Here is a 13,262-nt window from a genome sequence, read left to right on the forward strand (position 1 = left end):
CTTATAAATATTATGTATAATATATGTATATATTTAATATTTTAATAATACACATATTTATATAATCTTCACTTAATTTATTCACTAGAAAATACTATGAGTAACTATAAATGAAAGATTTTGATTTTCCAAGATTTTTAAAAATGTTATCTTGTTGCCCTGTATTGTCAAATGTTATTAATGCCTGATAGTTTTTATTTCTATATCCTTGCCTTTTGAATTTTAGAGACTTATTTTAAACTTCAAATTTCAAACGCTTATGCTTCTATTGGTTCACACTCATTCTAGGAATATTTCTGGACATTTAAATAGCAACTCCCTTCTGAAAGAAGCAAAGGGTTGTTTACTATTGTTTTGATTCAAATGGCATGTATATTTCGGAGAACATACTGCTGACAGTGTTCATTTTCAACTCATTATCAGCTTTACACAGCCCAGCATGTCAGAGTCAAATGACTATTTTATAAAGATGTGGCTCTTTTCTTAAGAAGAAATGATCATTGTAAATTCTGACAATGTAAAAGATGCCATAATCGCTTTATCCTCAGTGCAACATTAATAGAGTATGTTTAATAAATCAGGTTTATTGCTCATTATAAACCTGTGATGTTGGGTTGCATTATATTTGCAGTACTATCTGTATGGTACAGTTTTACCCCTTGATGTCTGCTAGTTGCAAAGACATAAATAAAGGTTAGGTAACAACAGAATTTGGAACATATGCCAGTTGCTTTAAAATTGTAAATTTATGGTCATTAAATCAGCAGTTTTTGGATATGTTATGCTTTGGCAAGGTTTCCAAAATATAAACCTTATATATGATAAACTGTAATTATAGGTTGTTTTAGAGAGAGGGTTTGCATTAGAAAGGTGCAGTATTACTCTGTTATAGTCATTATAAAAATGATTTCAATATAAATATTTTACTGAGTGAGGCATGACTCCAGAAGCCTCCAAAATGTATCTTGTCTTCTCTAAATCGTAAGTGAGATATCCTAGAGAGGGTTGCAATAAAGATGGTTTGAATCCATTTGCAGTCAGATTCAGGTTAGGATAGCTTCTTAAGCATTAATCTGTTCTGTCTGCACTGGAGGAAATATCACCTCCTATTGCAGTACTCTCCTCCTCCCTCAGGCTTAGAAATGCTTAGCCTCCCTGGGACCTGTTGTTACTCCAACCTCTCCAAAGTCCCACTTAGAAACTTGGTGTTTTGTTCGGTGGGGAGAGGAGTTTTAAAAATTTACTCATTTCACTGAAATGGGTGAGAGGTTGGAAAACAGATACCCTCCCTCTTTCTACTCTAAATTAAAGAAAATGACAAATACAGACACCCATATATGTGATCACACACACACACCCACAGATCAAGGGAGAAAAGGATTCTTTTGTGTCAAGTGGTGCCAGCCAGGAAATGTTTGATGGGGATGAATGTTGCTAATTCATTCTTTGTAACCTCAACCCTTTATTCCATGACTCATATAATATTTGTTTGGCACCATCCAGTGTCAGGCACATGGCACATGAATCTGGCTGAGTACCTGTAATTTTAAAAGTCAGTTCGTGTTAGATACTTGTCACAGAAACAGTAGGTGATGCCTACATCTAAACTTCCTGTCAGATGATATTGCACTGCAGAGACAGCACTGATGTGAAATGGAAGGAGACTGGATTCATGCCTCCAGTGGAATGATCAGATCACCAGTGGAAGACTTGCAACACCAAAATATACCCTCCAAACAATCTTCTGCAGGCTTGATTTAAGCAGTCAGTAGTGAAATATTGGCATTCACTGATATATGCTTTCTGGACTTATTCTGTTTTCTGGTACAGGAAACAGTCTCAGGTTCCCTTGGCTACTGAGTCTATCAAAAGAAGATCCCTGATAAATGAGTCATACATTTGGAATGACCTGATTAGAGGAAAGTGAGAGGCAGATTGGAAGAACAATGGTGAAGATCCAACACCCTCTATATGCCAGGTACCTTGCTCTTTTTTTTATATACTCGATTATTTAACCATCATCTCAAAACTATGACATTTGTATTATTTACTATAGTTAACTAAATTTACAATGTTAGCTCCCTGGGCAATGAGGCCAAATTTCTGACTTGCTTAGGGTCAAGCTATGTCCTTCAAATGTCACATAATTTTCTAGGTTGATTTGAAACAAATAGGGTGTTTTTTAACCAAGATCAGTAAACTCATTTTAAGTCATGTCTTTTAAATTTAAGTCTAAGTCTAGTAAGTTTGGTCAGATTTTAATAACAAGGCTACTAGGAAAAGCAAATTCACAAATTATTAATGCATGATAGTTATGGGAAAGTTCCATGAAAAATATTTGCCCCTCCCCACCCCCCAAAAAAGAAAGAAACAGAGAGCTTTACATTTTGTTCAGAGCCTGAAGTTCCTTAGGCAGCTTAGTCAGCTCCTATACAGCTGATAAAAGTCAGAAGTGGAGTAAATTTGGTTTTGAGGAAAATCAGTAGCTTGAGTATATATATTTTTTTCAATTTGTTACATTAAATCAATTAGCAAGAATAAAAAAGGAATAAGCAGAAACCTCAACTAAATGGAGTGTGGAGACCGGAATAGGGAGTTTTCACCCCGCTCTAATGATGACAAATCCCCACAAGAAGAAGAAAGACTCCTCTTTTCCCGGCAAGTACCTTGTACTCTTTGTTTACTAGAGCCCCCCTGACATCCCTTCTACAAAAGCATGCTTTTCTCTTGTGGCTGCAGATCCCAAATTTCAATTCTCTGCTGATCCAAATAAACCCATTTTTGCAGGGGCAATAACTGGCAGTCTATTTGTTTCAGGTAAGTATAGATAAATAATGTGATATATGATAGACATAGCCTGACCCTAGTGAAGTCAGAACTATGGTCCTTTGCCCAAGGGAGTTAGATTTATAGTTTTAATTAACTATAGTAAATAATATCTACTATTGTGGGCAGGAATCCCTTAGAAGAAATGGAGTAGCCATCATGGTAAACAAACGCCTGAAATGCAGTACTTGCATGCAATCTCAAAAGAGACAGAATGATCTCTGTTCGTTTCCAAGGCAAACCATTCAATATCACAGTAATCCAAGTGTATGCCCCAACCAGGAATGCTGAAGAAGCTGAAGTGGAACAGTTCTATGAAGACCTATAAGACCTTTTAGAACTAACACCCAAAAAAGATGTCCTTTTCATTATAGGGGACTGGAATGCAAAAGTAGGAAGTCAAGGAGCACCTTGGGTAATAGGCAAATTTGGCCTTGGAATATGGAATGAAGCAGGACAAAGGCTAATAGGGTTTTGCCAAGAGAATGCACTGGTCATAGCAAACACCCTCTTCCAACAACACAAGAGAAGACTCTACACACGGACCTCACCAGATGGTCAACACTGAAATCAGATTGATTATTATCTTTGCAGCCAAAGATGGAGAAGGTCTATACAGTCAGCAAAAACAAGACCAGGAGCTGACTGTGGCTCAGATCATGAACTCCTTATTACCAAATTCAGACTTAAATTGAAGAAAGTGGGGAAAACCACTAGACCATTCAAGTATGATCTAAATCAAATCCCTTATGATTATACAATGGAAGTGAGAAATAGATTTAAGGGACTAGATCTGATAGATAGAGTACCTGATGAACTAGGGATGGAGGTTCCTGACATTGTATAGGAGATATGGATCAAGACCATTCCCATGGAAAAGAAATGCAAAAAAGCAAAATGGCTGTCTGAGGAAGCCTTATAAATAGCTGTGAAAGAAGAGAAGGAAAAAGCAAAGGAGAAAAGGAAAGATACAAGCATCTGAATTCAGGGTTCCAAAGAAGAGCAAGGATAGATAAGAAAGCCTTCCTCAGTGATTAATCCAAAGAAATAGAGGAAAACAACAGAATAGGAAACACTAGAGATCCCTTCAAGAAAATTAGAGATACCAAAGGAACATTTCATGCAAAGATCGGCTTGATAAAGGACAGAAACTTTATGGACCTAACAGAAGCAAAAGATACTAAGAAGAGGTGACAAGAATACACAGAACTGTACAAAAAAGATTTTCAAGAACAAGATAATCACGATGGTGTGATCACTCACCTAGAGCCAGACATCCTGGAATGTGAAGTCAAGTGGGCCTTAGAAAGCATCACTATGAACAAAGCTAGTGGAGGTGATGGCATTCCAGTTGAGCTCTTTCAAATCCTGGAAGATGATGCTGTGAAAGTGTTGAACTCAATATGCCAAGAAATTTGGAAAACTCAGCAGTGGTCACAGAACCGGAAAAGGTCAGTTTTCATTCCAATCCCAAAGAAAGGCAATGCCAAAGAATGCTCAAACTATCACACAATTGCACTCATCTCACATGCTAGTAAAGTAATGCTCAAAATTATCCAAGCCAGGCTTCAGCAATACATGAACCATGAAATTCCTGATGTTCAAACTGGTTTTAGAAAAAGCAGAAGAACCAGAGATCAAATTGCCAAAATGTGCTGGATCATAGAAAAAGCAAGAGAGTTCCAGAAAAGCATCTATTTCTGCTTTATTGACTATGCCAAAACCTTTGACTGTGTGGATCACAATAAACTGTGGAAAATTCTGAAAGAGATGGGAATACCAGACCACCTGACCTGCCTCTTGAGAAACCTATATGCAGGTCAGGAAGCAACAGATAGAACTGGACATGAAACAACAGACTGTTTCCAAATAGGAAAAGGAGTACGTCAAGGCTGTATATTGTCACCCTGCTCATTTAACTTATATGCGTAGCACATCATGAGAAATGCTAGGCTGGTAGAAGCACAGCTAGCATCAAGATTGCTGGGAGAATATCAATAACCTCAGACATGCAGATGACACCATCCTTATGGCAGAAAGTGAAGAGGAACTAAAAAGCCTCTTGATGAAAGTGAAAGAGGAGAGTGAAAAACTTGGCTTAAAGCTCAACTGTCAGAAAACAAAGATCATAGCATCTGGTCCCATCACTTCATGGGAAATAGATGGGGAAACAGTGGAAACAGTGTCAGACTTTATTTTGGGGGGCTCCAAAATCACTGCAAATTTGGATTGCAGCCATGAAATTAAAAGGCATTTACTCCTTGGAAGGAAAGTTATGACCAACCTAGATAGCATATTCAAAAGCAGAGACATTACTTTGCGAACAAAGGTCCGTCTAGTCAAGGCTATGGTTTTTCCTGTGGTCATGTATGGATGTGAGAGTTGGACTGTGAAGAAAGCTGAGCACCGAAGAATTGATGCTTTTGAACTGTGGTGTTGGAGAAGACTCTTGAAAGTCCCTTGCACTGCAAGGAGATACAACCAGTCCATTCTAAAGGAGATCAGTCCTGGGATTTCTTTGAAAGGAATGATGCTAAAGCTGAAACTCCAATACTTTGGCCACCTCATGCGAAGAGTTGACTCATTGGAAAAGACCCTGATGCTGGGAGGGCTTGGGGGAAGGAAGATAAGGGGACGACAGAGGATGACATGGCTGGATGGCATCACTGACTTGATGGACGTGAATCTGAGTGAACTCTGGTAGCTGGTGATGGACAGGGAGGCCTGGCGTGCTGCAATTCATGGGGTTGCAAAGAGTCGGACACGGCTGACAGACTGAACTGATTTGAACTGAACTGAAAGTCTCAACCCTTTAATGATAAAGACTATTTTAAGAGCATTCTCTCTCGCTTTTAGCATTTTAGCCAAGATTGATTCAGTTCTTCAAATAGACTGTGCACTTTCTATGCAAAGGTTTTGAAATTACATTTCCTAGACCTAAAGTATCATTAATCTGCCCAATACTTCTGTTATATAGGGATTTTATGCAGTTTTATTTGTATAATTTGTTTAAATTACACATATGCAAATGAAAGGTAAAGTCAGTGAATATAAGGATCTTGTCAGTTTTGTATTACAGGATAAATAAGAGAATGATTGCTCAATGAATGAATAAATACAATAAAACTCTTCTTCACTTGGTATTACAGACTGCAAAGTGATAGAAATGTGTTTAGATCCTAAGAGCTTACTTCAAAGATATTACATTTTTGTATCATTAAAATGCGTTCTCATTTTTTTCTAAAGGAGAGAGACTCTAGAAATTAAGAAAATTCTGTAGTACACTCAGCAAAGGTTAATGCTCTGTGTGTCCCCAAAGCAAAGACCTTAAGGTTATCTCCCAAAAGCTACACAAATGGCCTTCATTACCTTGGTAGATTTTCCAGAGTCCTGGATCTTGCCCTCTGGCATAGAAAATGATTTTGTCAGCACGGAGAGAGCAAATCCATCTCTCATAAGTGGATTTACATTAAACAAGCATATAAGGATGATGCCAATACATTAATTTACAATGAGATATATGTGTCACAGATGCTGGAATGTTTAAGCCTGCATAAATAGTTCATTTGCTCCTTTTAAATGGTCCGATATGGAAGTTTAGCTTGGTTAGCACAGATTCAAGGATGAAAGCAGTTAGTATTAATGAAGTTATTTTTTATACTATAGAGGTGTTTAGGACCCCATCTGATGGCAGATCTATTAAATCAGTACACGCTCCTATCAGACCATGACAAAATGAGAGTGAAAGTGTAAGTTGCTCAATCATGTCTAACTCTTTGTGACCCAGGGACTGTAGCCTGCCTGGGGTCCTCTGTCCAGGGATTCTCCTGGAGCCGGAGATCTTTCTGACCCAGGGATCAAACCACAGTCTCCCACAAAGAGCCAGCAGACATTTACCAAATGGGCATTGCTAATATTTGTCCTATGAATTTCCTCTCCTGTGCTTATTCGAACAATAAGCACAGTATGTATGCTCTTTACATAAATACATATAAATTCTATATACTCCTTATATAAATTTATATATACTCCACTAATATTTAATGTCCTTTTAGGCCTACTAGCTATTTGTCCCTTTAACACTGTTTGTATAACTTTGATTTAATCAATGAGATTTTTGTTGTTGTTTTTGCCGTCTAATGCTTATCTTACATCATTCCTAAATCCTTCAGGAAAGACTATCTGGAAAATACACACTTCTGTTGAAAACTTTAATTTTCATACAGTTCTTTAGATTACTTAATATTTGTGAATACATTAAAATTAGCTTTTAGAATATTTTAAGGATTCATATTCTGAGGAGATAGTTTACCAAGACTCACCAACATTACTATTCCAATTTTATTTTTAAAATCTATGAAATACCCAAATTGACAGATATTTTATAATGAATAATGTTATAATTTACTAATAATCTATGGCCTGCATATAAAAATTGCCATCTACATTTCTAGACTCTGTTTACAAAATGAAAAAATAGAAGGTCTATTTTCATGAAATTTCCATTCTGTTGGGAGAAACAGAAAATAAACATAAATAAACAGGATAAAATGTCATAAAAAATGTATTTGGTTGAGAATGGTCACATGAAAGCTATTTTAGATGCTCAGTTAGTAAAGGATTCTTTTCAGAGGTAATGCTTCAGACAAAATAGAGATGTGAGGGTAACAGCCATGTGACCATCAGGGCTCAGAAAAAAATAAAATAACAAAATCCCCAAATGTAACAAACCTGGAAGGTGTTAGAAACTCAGAAGGATTCATGAGCAAAAGAAATAATTCTAAGAGAGAAAAGAAGAACAATATGCAGAAAACAAATTCTGTCAGACCTTGCATGTCAAGGTCTAGATTTTGGCTTTTAATCTCTGTGTCATAAGAAGTCACTGGAAGCCTTTAAAATGAAGAGTTCAGTGATCTGAATTACATTTGTAAACGATGGCTTCATCTGCTGTCCGGTGAATAGATTATAGGAAAGCAAGAGCTAAATCCATGAGTCCTATTAGTTTACTGTGGCCATGCAGCTGACAGGAAATGAGGGTGAGAGTTGCACTCACAGTGCTAGAAAAGTGGCAAGAAGTGGTCAAGTCTGAAATGTCTTTAGGAGCTAAAATGGATAGGCCACTGATTAGCTTGCTGTGGAGCCTGAGAGAAAGCCCAGGGATAGGAGTAGTTTGTGGGTGATGTCATTAGAGCATCACTGTCCTTTATGTCCACAAGACACGAAGTGGAGTCCAGCCTGACTTCTGAGGGATGGAACAATCTAAGTGGCTGCAGTCTAACGTTACTTCTGTTCATGCCTGGATGCTCAGATGCACAGTCAAGTCTGACTCTGTGACGCGTGGACTGTAGCCCACCAGACTCCTCTGTTCGTGGAATTTTCCAAGTAGAATACTGGAATGATTTACCATTTCCTACTCCAGGGGATCTTCCTGACCCAGGGATCAAACTTGGGTCTCCTGTGTCTCCTGTACAGGCAGATGGTTTCTTTACCACTGCCCCACCTGGGAAGCTCTTCTGTTCATATGCCTCAGATTAAGATAATCATTGTTCCCTCCAGTACTTTGTACTTTAGTACTTCTATTTCTTTCCAATGCCCTTCCCTCTGCCTAGAAGGATCTTACTATTCATCTCTGCCTCTCAAAGCTCTAATTCAGTCTCTAAAAATTCAAACAAGTGCTAACTCTTATCAAAACTTTTCTGAACCCTATAATTGGTATCTTTCACTTTAGCATATCCAAGAACTTGATTTATAACAGCTCAAATTATTAGTACAATGCTTTGCAGTTATTTGAACAATCATCTCTTCTATTATCTACTCAAGACCGTGAGAATTGCTTTGCATTTTTATACTATATATTTTTTACATTATAATAGCCATTCTTTATATATAGTAGATATTCAGAAAAAGTAGGATAAATGAAACAAAAGTCCATAATCAGTTCAAAGTTAGTCCCACTATTTTGACAAAAGCTAAAACTTTATACTTGCTTAATAATGCACTGTAATTCATTTTTAATAATAAGACCAAATGCAAAGAAATTTTTGTTTTTAATTCATGTAACTGAAGAAGTTGTCGCAAGAATTGATCTCTCATCAGAAGCAGCCCACACTCAATTAAAATTAAATAGGAGGAACTGGACAACCACAATAGGTTAAGAAAGCATGGCCCTCATACCTGAATTGGAAACTACTCTGAAAGTTCTTTTCAGCTCCAGAAATTTCTGTGTGGTTAGTGATTTCCAAATTGACCACTGCTCAATTTCTATCTGGGCCATCCTGTTTCTCATTGTCTCTTACTATGAGTATTTTGTTAAATATTCTTCTAATAAATATTCTGCACACGAATCTTTGCCCCAGAATCTGTTCAACAGGGAGCATGACCTCAAAAACAAATAAATCTTAAGTAAAATTAAAGAAGCAAAATCTTTTAGGCAAAATAGTTATCATAAAATTAAAACATGCACTTCATAAATTTTACATTTATGAGCATTAAAATCAGTCCTCTCAGTCCAAATGACTTTAGAGCATTGTTTTGGTCAACTTTTTGTGATTTGTGTAGGTTTTTAAAAATTGTATATACATAGTTTGTTTTTACCCTGCTGAATTAGAAATTTTAGCTCATATTTATATGATGTTATGAACAGTAGCAAGCAGGCATATATGGATATTGATATTCTAGTAAAATATAAATTAAAATTTAGTTATTTTTTAAGAAGCTAAGTAACAAATCATCAAACCCGGAAAAGTAGATGTTGCAGATATTAGTAGGGAAAAATTACTAATTTAAGCTTCAGTTGCATTTTCTTTTTGAGCTTGTGCAACCACATGCCATTAGTTTTTCTCTGTAGTGAATGATAAGAAAACTCAAATGCTGGGAAATTGTCAAGCTCTTGAGACATTTCATGAAATACTTGATTTTGTGCTTTAAATTAAATGAACTTTCAGTCATGAAGTAAAGTATTAAAGCTATTCAGGATCCTGAATCTTTTGTTAAGATGCAACACTTGAGTAAGACACTTTAAAATATAAAAATAGACTTGACTCTCACTAGCATCACAGAATGATTTTTTTCTTCTCATTCCTCTTATCAAAATTTTGTGTAAGTACATTTTCACTCAACAGAGGACAGACTGAATATTGATAAAGCAGAGTCTTGAATTCCCTGCCCCTCTCTTTTTCCTTATGAACCAGAGAAGATGTGCTTCAGTCTCACTGTTTTAATGATACATTTTTCACTAGATACTTCAAAGTAGTCCCTTACCCTCTATTCTTTTATAATAAAGTGGTCTTTGCATTAGCTTTCAGGAAAATTCCTTTTCATCTCTAGTAAATCTTTATTGTAAAAAGGGATACATAGTGATGTTGTAAGCTCTTTAGTGAATTGGTCAAACTGAAGTGAATAACAACATCCCCTGATGCGTGTGCATATTTAATTACTGTGACAATTATTATTTAGAGAGGACTTCTAAAACTATGAACTTCTCTGGTGACTCAGACCGTAAAAACCTGGCTGCAATGCAGGAGACTGGGGTTCAACCCCTGGGTTGGGAAGATCCACCAGAGAAGAGAATGGCTATCCACTCCAGTATTCTTGACTGGAGAATTCCAGAGAGGATCCTGGTGGGCTATAGTCCATGAAGTCACAAAGAACTAGATATGACTGAGCTAACACTTTCACTTTCACTATTCATATATAACAATATACTTACATATTTATGTTATAATAACTATATAAATAAATTATATGTGTCTGTAAGGTATATTTATAAATACTTGTTGTTGTTCAGTCACTAAATCATGTCTGACTCTTTGTGACCCCATGAACTGCAGCAGGCTAGGTTTCCCTGTCTTCACTGTCTCCCAGAGTTTGCTCAAACTCATGTCCATTGAATCAGTGATGACATCCAACCATCTTATCCTTGGTGGCTCCTTCTCCTCTTGCCCTCAATCTTTCCCAACAAAAATTATATATATATATAAAATAATATTTTAATATTTATATCTTATATATATTAGGCACAATGATTTCTAAACCTATGTATTTATTATTGGTGGAAATGTAAAAACAGTGTCTTTCAGCAAAATAACTTGAAAGTAATTTTTAAGCTCTAAATATATTTATTCTATTTAAAAAGGATTTTTATTGAAAATTTTAATCAAAGAAGATTTAAGACATGGAAAGATTTATGAACAAGTATTGAGTTAATAATATCAAAAGTAATTATCCTCCAAATAAAATAAATAAATAAATTTAAAAAATAAAGAAAATCAACTCAGTAGAAAACCAAAAATGTTAAAATGGATTTAAATAAGATATGGCAATGTGATAAAATATTCAACCATTAACTATGGTACAGCAGTAAATTATAACATGAAAGTTTCATAAAATATGAAAACCAAGATAAAAATTATTCATAGTTGTATGCAATCTAACTGAAATGGATATATGCATGTTTGTGTATGTGTGTATATCTGGATTTGCTTTTTTTTTTCTTTCTGCTGTTATATAGCATTTTATGATGAATATAGCTTACATCAGTTATGTAAAATGGTAACACTAAAAGTTCTTTTTATCAAGAGAAATACTGCTGGTTTCAGAAGCTGGCACATTGAAAATTAAGGGAATATTTTTGAAAACTGGGTATTATATAATATGGGAATAGAATAGAACAGAATAGGAGCAAGAAACGTTCTTCAAAAAGATGCACAAAGAGCAGTGATATGGACAGAGTTAGACTAAGAGCATTGTTGATTGTGCATGTTATTTTTTGATTGTTGTTTTCTAAAAGCATACACACACACACACACAAATACATATATATGTATATGTGCAACAAAAGTATTCAAAAGCCTTGTAATTTTGATGTGATTTATTTTGTATTTAGGCTTAAGTTAGCCAAATTATTTTCAGATTAGAGAAGTTATCACTTGAACAATACAGCTAAAGTGTAAAGAAGCAGTGAACAAGTGTATGTATAAATGTATGTGTGTGAGTATATGTTCATATACGTGCACATATATGTTGTGGTTGTGTGGAGGTATATAGGTATAATTTGTTTCAAGGAATTGTCTTACACCATTGTGGGGGCTGGGAGTTTCAGTTCGCAGGCAGAATGTCTACTTTTATTTATTGTAGCTATGCTGGGTCTTCACCACTGCACAAGGCCTTTCTCTAGCTATGGCAAGCTGTGGTTATTCTCCAGTTGTGATGCGTGGGCTTCCCATTGTGGCAACTTCTCTTGTTGTGAAGCACAGATTCTAAGGTGTGTGGGCTTCAGTAGTTGCCACATGGGGGTTTATTTGTCCTGAGGTATGTGAAATCTTCTGGGTTCAGGGATTGAATCTGTGTCCCACGAATTGATAGGCATGTTCTCCACCAGTGGATCACCAGGAAAGTCCTATAATGTCTTCTTTTCTTAATAGGAAAATCTTGGTTCTGCTTTTAAAGCCTTTCAACTGTCTGATCAGATCGACCCAGATTATGGTGGACTTGAAGTCAACTGACTATAGATATTAATCAGTTTTGCAAAATATCTTCATAGCAGCACCTAAATTAGTATTTGACTAAATGACTGTAGATTAAAATCCAGCCAACTGACACCTAAATCTGACAATCACAAGCACTGTAACATGAAATAGTGCATTTGAAAAGCAAGAATAGTAGGAAATGCTAATGGTGTCCTCCCTTTCTTGATAGAGATACATAACCAAAACATTTTGTGTATATGCAAAGAGGTGGAAAATTCACATATCAAGGCTCCAATTGGAGAATCTGTATTTTCCAAAACCACAACTTCAAAATATCAATTTTTAAATGATCATATTTAGTTTGTTTCCTGGTATAAAATTTATTATGCTTGGAGAAAAAGGCAAAAAAGCTGGAGTCAGATGAAAAGTACATTTTTTTTAAGCTCTGTTATTAAAAAAAGGTCATGAATTCAACTGTGGTTAGATGAAGCAAGTCAAAATGGTTTTGTTTTTAAATTGAAGAAAACCTATGAAAAGCTTTATTTTATCAACTCAAGCTCAAAATCTTAAAAGACCAATCACGACTTCCCTGGTGATGCAGTGGATAAGAGTAGAAGACATGAGTTTCATCCCTGGTCTGTGAAGAATCCCACTTGCACAGAGCAGCTGAGCCTGTGGGCCACAGCTACTGAGTCCACACACCACTACTACTGAAGCTTCCATAGCCTAGAACTGGTGCTCGGCAGCAAGAGAAGACACTGCAGTTTAAAACCTGCGCGTGGCAACTAGAGAGAGCCAGTGCAAAGCAATGAAGACCCAGTGCAGTAAAAAATAATTAAATTTTTAAAAGCATTTATTATTCCAAATCTGACAATACAGCAGTAAATTTCTGATAGATTTAATATATTTTTATTTTGGTTAAATATATCTTTAACATATATTTAAATAACTGTATTCTCTTCTTAATAA

The sequence above is a fragment of the Capra hircus genome, chromosome 14, assembly GCF_001704415.2.
Source record: "Capra hircus breed San Clemente chromosome 14, ASM170441v1, whole genome shotgun sequence".
NCBI lineage: Eukaryota > Metazoa > Chordata > Mammalia > Artiodactyla > Bovidae > Capra > Capra hircus.